Below are 10,491 nucleotides of genomic sequence, written 5' to 3' on the forward strand. Positions count from 1 at the left end.
CAGGATCTGGAAACAACCCAGATGCCCAACAACAGATGTGTGGCTAAAGAAAATGTGGTACAGAGCCAGAGAAATAGCATAGTGGTAGGGCATTTGCTTTGCACATGGCTGATCCAGGATGGACCTTGGTTCAATTCTTGGCACCCCATCTGGTCCCCCAAGCCAGGAATGATTTCTGAGCACATAGCCAGAAGTAACTCCTGAGCACCATCGGGTGTGACCCCCTCCCCAAATAAAAATATAAAGAAACTATGGTACATACACATAATGGAATATTATGCAGCTGTTAGGATAATAAAGTTATGAAATTTGCCAATACATGGATGGACATGGAGACTATCATGCTGAATGAAATGAGTCAGAGGGAGAGAGATAGACACAGTATAGTCTCATTCATTTGTGGGATTTAAGAAAAATAAAAGACAGTATTGTAGGGGCCGGAGAGATAGCATTGAGGTAGGGTGTTTGCCTTGCATGCAGAAAGATGGTGGTTCAAATCCTGGCATCCCATATGGTCCCCCGAGCCTGCCAGGAACGATTTCTGAGTGTAGAGCTAGGAGTAACCCCTGAGCGCTGCTGGGTGTGACCCCAAAACAAAACAAAACAAAACAAAAAGACAGTATTGTAATAATAACCAGAGTCAATAGAGACAAGGGATGGAAGGACCAGCCCATGATACGAAGCTTACCACAAAGAGTGGTGAGCACAGTTAGAGAAATTACACTAACAACTACCATGACGATGTTAGTAAGAGAGAAACAGAATGCAGGGGTTTGGGAAGGAAGGAAATGGGGAACATTGGTGGTGGGAAGAAATTACATTGGTGAAGGGTGGTGTACATTTGATGACTAAAACCCAACTATGAATGCTTTTTGTTGTTTTTTTTTGTTTTGTTTTTTTGGTTTTTGGTTTTTGGGTCACACCCAGCAGTGCTCAGGACTTACTCCTGGCTCCATGCTCAGAAATCGTTCCTGGCAAGCACGGGGGACCATATGGGATGCTGGGATTTGAACCAATGACCTTCTAAATGAAAGGCAAACGCCTTACCTCCATGCTATCTCTCCAGCCCTATGAATGCTTTTTGTAACCACAGTGCTTAACTAAAGAAATTATTACTGGGACCAGAGCGGTGGCACAAGTGGTAGGGCATTCATCTTGCATGCACTAACCTAGGATGACTGAGGTTCAATCCTCCAGCATGACATATGGTCCCCAAGCCAGGAGCAATTTCTGAGTGCATAGCCAGGAGTAACCCACCCCTGAATGTCACCGGGGGTGGCCCAAAAAGCAAAAAAATTTTTTAAACCTACTAATTTCTCAATTATTGTAATGGTTTGGGGTATATATTTTTATTTTTGAAATTTACCAGTGGCTGCTGCATTTCCACCTTGGCTTATACTCGAGTCACTAAGGTTTTCCAGTTTTAGGGTAAAATTAGGGGGGGTTGGCTTATACTTGAATATATACAGTATTTACCTAATCAATTCCCACAGGAGAAAATTTCTAAAACTATTTATGATCAGAGAAACAAAAGAAGCTTAAAGAGTAGAGTGGGGTGAGATCATTATGAAGCTAATCTGGCAAGAAGAGAGTCTTAGAATAGGGAAGGAAGTAAAGTTTCAACATCTTTCCTTCTTCCCTGTGACCCCCTTCATTCTTAATCAGACAGAGGTCCTTCAAGAAAATAAACACAATTTCTTAAAAAATAGAATCAATCTTGCAGAAAGAGCACTAGGAAGAGGACATGTACTCAAAAGATGAAAATTCCAGGGTCAGATCAATGGGGCATGGTAGTGGTTTACTAAGTAAGGTTAGGTAAAGTAGGCAAAGACTAAATCAGATAAAAAAAATTAGAAAAAAGTAACAGGCACTTAAATTGCTTTTGTTTTGGTTAAAAGCTTCCAGAAGTGGGAGGAAAAGGAAGCCAGTTGGATCAGTCAGTGGTATCCTGTGATATTATAGGTTATATAGAAGCTTTAAGTGGGAGGCGTTTCTAGGCTATGAAGGATAAAAACCCAATTGGCAAAGATTCTAGAATATTATATTAAAAGAAATTTATGTGTGCCACTCCTGGAAGAGCTCAGGTTGACAGTGCTTGAGGCCACTAGGACCACATGTGGGCATGCTTTGGGGGCCATGAGGTGCCGGTGATTAAATGATTAATTTAATTAAGTGATTAATTGCAGGATCTAGCAAATGCCATGCATGTGTTCCCCCACTTGAGATTTCTCCCTGGCCTTAGACAGTTACCTTCTCCTCCAGGGATAACAACATGTTTAGAGATGATGACTTATACAGTTTTGGAAACAAGATTTGAGAAAAATGAAAAGGAAAAGATGCAAGTATAAATTAAAATGAGGGAAGGGTCACCCATGAAACTTTCTGCTCTAATTATTATTAAAAAAGTCCAAGAATTTGTTCTCATTAGGTCATTACATTGACTTCATTGCCATATGGAGAAAAGGTTATCCCTTAACATATAGGAATGCTTTTCCTGAAATTCACTTTTCTTCAGCAAAATCTCCCAAGATCCCTCTGTATGTTGTGCTCATCATTGAATCAGAATAGTTATCAAAACAGCATGCTATTGGAATAAAGACAGATCCTCAGATCAGTGGAATAGGCTTGAGTACTCAGAGAATGTTCCCCAGAAATACAATCACCTAATTTTTGATAATGGAGCAAGAAATCCTAAATGGAGCAAGGAAAACCTCTTCAATAAGTGCTGTTGGCACAACTGGCTAGCCACTTGCAAAAAATTGAACTTAGAACCCCAGCTAATATCATGTAAGAAGGTAAAATCCAAATGGATTAAAGACCTTGATATCAGACCTGATACCATAAGGTATATAGAATAACACTTAGGTAAAACATCACATTGAGACTAAAGGCATCTTCAAGGAGGAAACTGCACTCTCCAGACAAGTGAAAACAGAGATTAACAGATGGGAATATATTAAGCTGAGAAGCTTCTGCAACCTCAAAGAAAATAGTGCCCAGGATACAAGAGCCACCCACTGAGTGGGAGAAAGTATTCACCCAATACCCATCATATAAGGGGCTAATATCCAAAATATACAAGATACTGACAGAATTTTACTAGAAAAAAATCTAATTTCATCAAAAATGGGGAGAAGAAATAGACAGATAATTTGACAAAAAAGAAATAAAAATGGCCAAAAGGCACATGATAAAATGCTCCACATCACTAATCATCTGGGAAATGCAAATTAAAACAACTATGAGGTACCATCTCACACCACAGAGATTGCACACATCAGAAAGAATGAGAACAAGCAGTGTTGGCGGGGATGTGGAGAGAAAGGAACTCTTATTCACTGATGGTGGGAATGCCGTCTAGTCCAACCTTTATGGATATTCCTCCAAAAACTGGAAATTGAGCTCCCATACGATCCAGCTATACCACTCCTAGGGATATACCATAGGAACACAAAAATACAATACAAAAATCTCTTCCTTAGACCTATATTCATTGCAACACTATTTACCATATCAGGACTTTGGAAACAACCAAGATGCCCTTCAACAGATGAATGGCTAAAGAAACTGTGGTACATATACACAATGGAATATTATGCAGCCGTCAGGAGAGATGAAGTCATAAAATTTTCCTATACATGGATGTACATGGAATCTATTATGCTGAGTAAAATAATCAGGGGGAGAGAGAAAGACACAGAATAGTCTCATTCATCTATGGGTTTTAAGAAAAATGAAAGACATTCTTGCAATAATTTTCAGAGACAAAGAGAGAAGGGCTGGAAGTTCTAGCTCACTTCATCAAGCTCACCACAAAGAGTGATGAGTTTAGTTAGAGAAATAACTACATTGAGAACTATCCTAACAATGAGAATGAATGAGGGAAATAAAAAGCCTGTCTAGAGTACAGGCGGGGATGGGGTAGGGAGGAGGGAGATTTGGGGCATTGGGGATGGGAATATTGCACGAGTGAAGGGGGGGTGTTTTTTACATGACTGAAACCCAACCATAATCATGTTTGTAATCAAGGTGTTTAAATAAAAATATTAAAAAAAGAAAAAGCAATAATAAAAAAATAAATCTCAGGTACTGTAAAAAAACAGAACAGTTCAAGATGTGAGCTTTATTCATAAAATACTAGTGGTTTATCTAAGGAGACATTCAAACATAAGTAATTGCCGTGCAGATAAACTCAATATCAATATCAGAAAATGCCTTGGGTTTTTGTAGTAAATTAGGCAGGATTTATCTGTTATCATCACTAACAAAGTTTTATTTACTTATTTGATTTTCCTTCTCTCTGTGTTGTTGTTGTTGCTGTTATTGTGATGCCCAGGGACTTCCCACATGTCTGGTTTTGGTACTTGTACCCTCCCCATTTTTTTTTTTTTTTGTGTTTTGGGTCATACCAGGTAGCGCTCAGGGGTTACTCCTGGCTGTACTTCAGAAATTATCCTGGCATGCTCAGGAGACTGTATGGGATGGCAGAACTCGAACCACTATCCTTCTGCATGCAAGGCAAATGCCCTGCCTCCAAGCTATCTCATCGGCCCTAACTTGTACCTTTTTGTGGCAATACTCAAGCAGAGAGAACACATCCGATTTTGGTGTTTGCACACTTGATTGCCTAGAAATGCACTCCCTTAGTTACTGTGCAGGGCTCACATGCTCAATTAGACACACAAATTATGGCTTTAATGCTTGATAGAGGTCACCACAATACTCACACACCTACTGGTCAGCAGTCACACTGGTCATGGTGCTTGAATCTCTTTTGAGTGTCTCTGGTGACTGCATGTCTCTTTGGGTGGTGCTTATCTCCACCTAACTGTGGTGTGGCCAGAAGTCATTTGTTGTATTGTAGATCACAGATAATAGAGCTAGAAGAATCATACTCTGTATATAGGACATCAGGAACTTAACTTGTGACCATATGTTTTCAAAGCAGGTTAACTAAGGCTCTTTGCTATTATTGGCCTCTGGGCTCCACACAGACACTGTTTATTTGCATGTTCATTTAGATTTTTTTTTTTTTTTTTTGTTTTTGGGCCACACCCGGCAGTGCTCAGGGGTTACTCCTGGCTGTCTGCTCAGAAATAGCTCCTGGCAGGCACGGGGGACCATATGGGACACCGGGATTCAAACCAACCACCTTTGATCCTGGTTTGGCTGCTCGCAAGGCAAACGCCTCTGAGCTATCTCTCCGGGCCCCGAAATGCAACTTTAAGCCTTTAAGCAAAGAACCAGTAAGTACCACTGGGTGAGGTCCAAAAATCTAAATGAGGGCCCCGAGAGATAGCACAGCGGCGTTTGCCTTGCAAGCAGCCGATCCAGGACCAAAGGTGGTTGGTTCGAATCCTGATGTCCCATATGGTCCCCCGTGCCTGCCAGCAGACAGCCAGGAGTAACCCCTGAGCACCACTTTGTGCTCAGGAGACAATGTGATGCAAAAGATGGAGTCCAGGCCCCCGAATATTAAGATGTGCAGTATATTGAACTTCTCTTTAGCCTGACAGACAGCTTTGAAAGTCCTGCTTTCCCACATCCTTTATCTTGACAATTTTCTTTTTTCTTTTTCTCTTAATTAACTGGTCATTGATTAATAATATTACTTTATTGTATGTAGGATAATGTATATGTCCTAATGTATCCAGCACCGAAGTTTGAGTGTCATTTATCCCCATCGCATTGACCATGGCCGACCATTGACCTACTCCTACCAAATTTAGTTTTTGGGCCACATCCAGTGGTGCTTGGGGGTTACTACTGGCTCTGCACTGGCAGGCTTGGAGAACCATATGGGATGCTGAGGAACAAACCCGAATTGGCAGCATGCAAAGCAAATGCCCTATTCACTGTACTATCACTCTAGCTCCAACTCCCCCTTTTTTTGTTAACTACACTTGGTAGTGCTCAGGATTTTTTCCTGGATCTGTGCTGAGCAGTTACTTCTAGTGGCACTTTAGGGAACCATATATAGTGGTAGAGACTGAACTGAGGTTGGTCAGGTGCAAGACAAGCACCTTGACCCCTGTATTATCTCTCTGGGCTATGAACAACTGTTTGAGTGAGAGGTATTGTTTGATGGTTTGTAAGTTCTTTTTAACTTTTTTTTTTTTTTTTGGTTTTTGGGCCATACCCGGTGGTGCTCAGGGGTTACTCCTGGCTGTCTGCTCAGAAATAGCTCCTGGCAGGCACGGGGGGACCATATGGGACACTGGGAATCAAACCAACCACCTTTGGTCCTGGATCGGCTGCTTGCAAGGCAAACGCCACTGTGCTATCTCTCCGGGCCCTCTTTTTAACAGGTGAGTCAAATCATTAGAAACTGTTGTTCCTTTTTTTATTTAACAGCATAAACACTTAAAGTTCTAGCCATGTGATCTCAAAGGGAAAGATTTCATTTTATAAAAATAGTTAAATGGGGGGGCTGGAGTGGTGGTGCAGCGGTAGGGTGTTTGCCTTGCATGCGGCTGACCCAGGACTGACCTTGGTTCGATCCCCAGCATCTCATATGGTCTCCCAAGCCAGGAGCGATTTCTGAGTGCATAGCCAGGAGTAACCCCTGAGTGTCACAGGGTGTGGCCCCAAAACAAAACAAAACAAAAAAAGGGAAAAAATAATAGCTGAATAGGGACAGGAGAGATAATACAGTAGGTAGGGTGCTTGCCTTGCAAAGAGTTGAACCTGAGTTCAATCCTCAGTACCCCATAAGAACTTCCAGCACCACCAGGAATGATCCCTGAGTGCAGATCCAGGAGTAAGCATTGAGCAAAGCTAGGTGTTATCCCAAACTAAACAAACTAAACAAAACCAAAAAATTAGTTGAATATACATATATGTTTATATATATATATATATATATATATATATATATATTATATACCTCATTTTTACCTGATCATCAGCAAGTGAATATTTAAACTGTTTCTGTGTCTTGGCTATTGTGAGTAGTACTGCAACAAATATTGGGTTGCATATGGCTTTTAAAATTAATGTCTTCATATTCTTTGGGGAAAACCTAGAAGTGCAGTTGCTAAATCAAATGGTAGGCCTACTTGACATTTCTTTTTTGTCTGTGTTTAGACCATACGCAGCAATATTTAGGGATACTTTTTAGCTCTGCATTCAGGGATTACTCTTGGCAGTGCTCAGGGGACAATATAAGATGTTTGGAATCTAACCTGGGTTGGACATACGCAAATATCTGCTGGACTATTTCTCAGGCACCTACTTTGCATTTTTTGAGGTTTTCAATACAATTTTCAATAGAGACTCCACCAATTTACATTAATCTTTTTTCTTTCTTTCTTTTTTTTAAAATTTGTTTTCTTTTTTTTTTTTAATTTTTATTTTGACCAAAGTGGATTACAAATCTTTGACAGTAATTTTTTTGGTACATAGTGATATTGAATCAGGGGCACTTCCACCACTAATGTTGTCCTCCCTCCACCCCTGTTCCCAGCATGCATCCCATATCTCTCTCCTTTACCACCCAGATTGCTAGTATAAGTGGTCCCCTCTGTGTCTAGTATGTCTGACCATTTTTTAAATTTCTACTTAATGTTCATATGATTTCTGGTCTTGATACCCTCCATTAGGGAAATCTTTTTTCTTTCTTTCTCTCTTTCTCCCTTCCTTCCTTCCTTCTTTCCTTCTTTCCTTCCTTCCTTCCTTCCTTCCTTCCTTCCTTCCTTCCTTCCTTCCTTCCTTCCTTCCTTCCTTCCTTCCTTCCTTCCTTCCTTCCTTCCTTCCTTCCTTCCTTCCTCCCTCGCTCCCTCCCTTCCTTCTTCCCTCCCTCCCTTCCTTCCTCCCTCCCTCCCTTCCTCCCTTCCTCCCTCCCTCCCTCCCTTCTTTCCTTCCTTCCTCCCTTCCTCCCTCCCTCCCTCCCTTCTTTCCTTCCTTCCTCCCTTCCTCCCTCCCTCCCTCCCTCCTTCCTTCCTTCCTTCCTTCCTTCCTTCCTTCCTTCCTTCCTTCCTTCCTTCCTTCCTTCCTTCCTTCCTTCCTTCCTCCCTCCCTCCCTCCCTCCCTCCCTTCTTTCCTCCCTCCCTTCCTCCCTCCCTCCCTTCTTTCCTCCCTCCCTCCCTTCCTCCCTCCCTCCCTCCCTTCCTCCCTTCCTCCCTTTCTCCCTCCCTCCCTCCCTCCCTCCCTTCTTTCCTTCCTTCCTTTCCTCCTTTCTTTCTCCCTCCCTCCCTCCCTCCCTCCCTTCCTTCCTTCCTTCCTTCCTTCCTTCCTTCCTTCCTTCCTTCCTTCCTTCCTTCCTTCCTTCCTTCCTTCCTACCTCCCTCCCTTCCTCCCTCCCTTCTATCCTTCCTTCTTTCCTCCCTTCCTCCCTCCCTCCCTCCCTTCCTCCCTCCCTTCCTTCGTTCCTTCCTTCTTTCCTCCCTTCCTCCCTCCCTTTCTCTCTCCCTCTCTCCCTTCCTCCCTCCCTCCCTTCTTTCCTTCCTTCTTTCCTCCCTCCCTCCCTCCCTCCTTTTCTTCCTTCCTTCCTTCCTTCCTTCCTTCCTTCCTTCCTTCCTTCCTTCCTTCCTTCCTTCCTTCCTTCCTTCCTTCCTTCCTTCCTTCCTTCCTTCCTCCCTCCCTCCCTCCCTCCCTCCCTCCCTCCCTCCCTCCCTCCCTCCCTCCCTCCCTTCCTTCCTTCCTTCCTTCCTTCCTTCCTTCCTTCCTTCCTTCCTTCCTTCCTTCCTTCCTTCCTTCCTTCCTTCCTTCTTCCTTTCTTTTTGCAGTATGAAGAATCAAATCCAAGTCCTCACACATGCAAAGCATACCCTCAGGAAATATATATCAATTTTCAGTCTTCTTGTCTATATAGATGATAAAACATTGTCCAAGAGTGGGACAATAAGGGTCAAAACATGAAGCTATAAAACAGCATAAGAGGGTTGTAAGAGGTTTGAGAAAATTAGGTAAAGACTTCAGAAAGGAAGTCTTTTCTGTTGGGGAATAGGGTAAGATAGAGATCGGAAAGAGACTTTGGCCTTTATGTTTGTGCAATATACTATTGTTTCAGACCTGGCTTTACAAGACAAATAAAAATTTACCTGATGTTTTAAACAACTTGACTGTTTCATATAATCTTTGGATTCTCACTGTTCTCTGAAACACTCTGGCCTTTCCAGCTTCTAAGCTTCCATTGGTGTATTCTCAGTTTAGCACCTTCTTGCCAATATCCCATTCATCCTTTCAAAGGTCACTAGATCCAGAAGATTTTTTGTGGTTCCTACTAGTCCTTTTCTGACCTCATTTTCCTCCCTTACTGCCTTTTTTTGCTTGGTAGGTTTAGGCTAGATGAAAGGTTCCTTGAGGTCAGGAATTATGTTTTTCTGCATATTTGTATTTTCTCAAAATTGAGCTTCATGTTTGACACATCTTACAAATAATAGGTGAGATCGAAATAGTTGTAAAATTGAATTCAGTAAGGCAAACTGTTTCTTGTCTTAGAGTCACAGAAACAGAACTAATCCATAATTGCAAAGGGTTCTGGATCATTGAATGAAAGCTGCTCTTTCAGCAGATCTTAATTGTGCAAAGCTGTGAGCATCCCCTTTTGAAGAACAGGTTTCGCTGTGTTGCTTAGTTCAGGTTGCCATGACAACCTTAACTTTTGGCATTTTCTGAATTTAGTGTCCTACTTAATTTCCTGTGTTTGGTTCTGAGATATCATATTGTTCTGTCCTTTTGATGGCTGATATGCATCTTTGAACTGAACATCACTTATGAATTTAACTTTTTAGTACTTTAGATCATAAGTTTCAAAAGACTGGGGTCTTGATCTTATCTTTCAAATTCTTGTCAATACTCAAGGGTACATTTAGAAGAGAACATGTCTACACATTTTAAATGACTTGAATAAACCAGTTATGTAGTAGGCTGACCAATGGATTCCTCAAATAGATCCTTGAAATGTGTAAAATATATTATATATTTGCTGATATATATGTTATACATCTATATTATGTGTTATGCATATCTGTTATATGTAAAAACATATGTGTTACTTTAAAATACACACGTGGAGCTTTTAAAACATACACGTTATATGTTGTATATATAAATGTTATCTATTGCTATATATGTTATATATTGCTGATATGTTTCAAGACATTTTGAGGTGGTATAATCCTGGATTATCTATGTGAGTCAATGAAATCATAAAGGCCCTGATAGAAGAGACATTGGGAGTGACGCTATTGCAATGAAGAAGGGACTAGAGCTATGTGGAAATTTGTATAAGCTGAAAAAGGCAAGGACATAAATTTCCCTGATTCTTGCAGGAGGAATGTAGCCCTCTCGATACATTTTCTTTTTTTCTTTTTGCTGTGTGGGGATTAAACTAAAAAAAATTTTTTTGAGTCATACCTGGTGTCGCTCAGGGATTCCTCCTGGCTATGTGCTCAGAAATTGCTCCTGTCTTAGGGGACCATATGGGACGCCAGGGGATCGAACTGGGGTCAGTCGTGGGTCAGCTGCATGCAAGGCAAACACCCTACC

The sequence above is a fragment of the Suncus etruscus genome, chromosome 10 (genome assembly GCF_024139225.1).
Source record: "Suncus etruscus isolate mSunEtr1 chromosome 10, mSunEtr1.pri.cur, whole genome shotgun sequence".
Classification (NCBI taxonomy): domain Eukaryota; kingdom Metazoa; phylum Chordata; class Mammalia; order Eulipotyphla; family Soricidae; genus Suncus; species Suncus etruscus.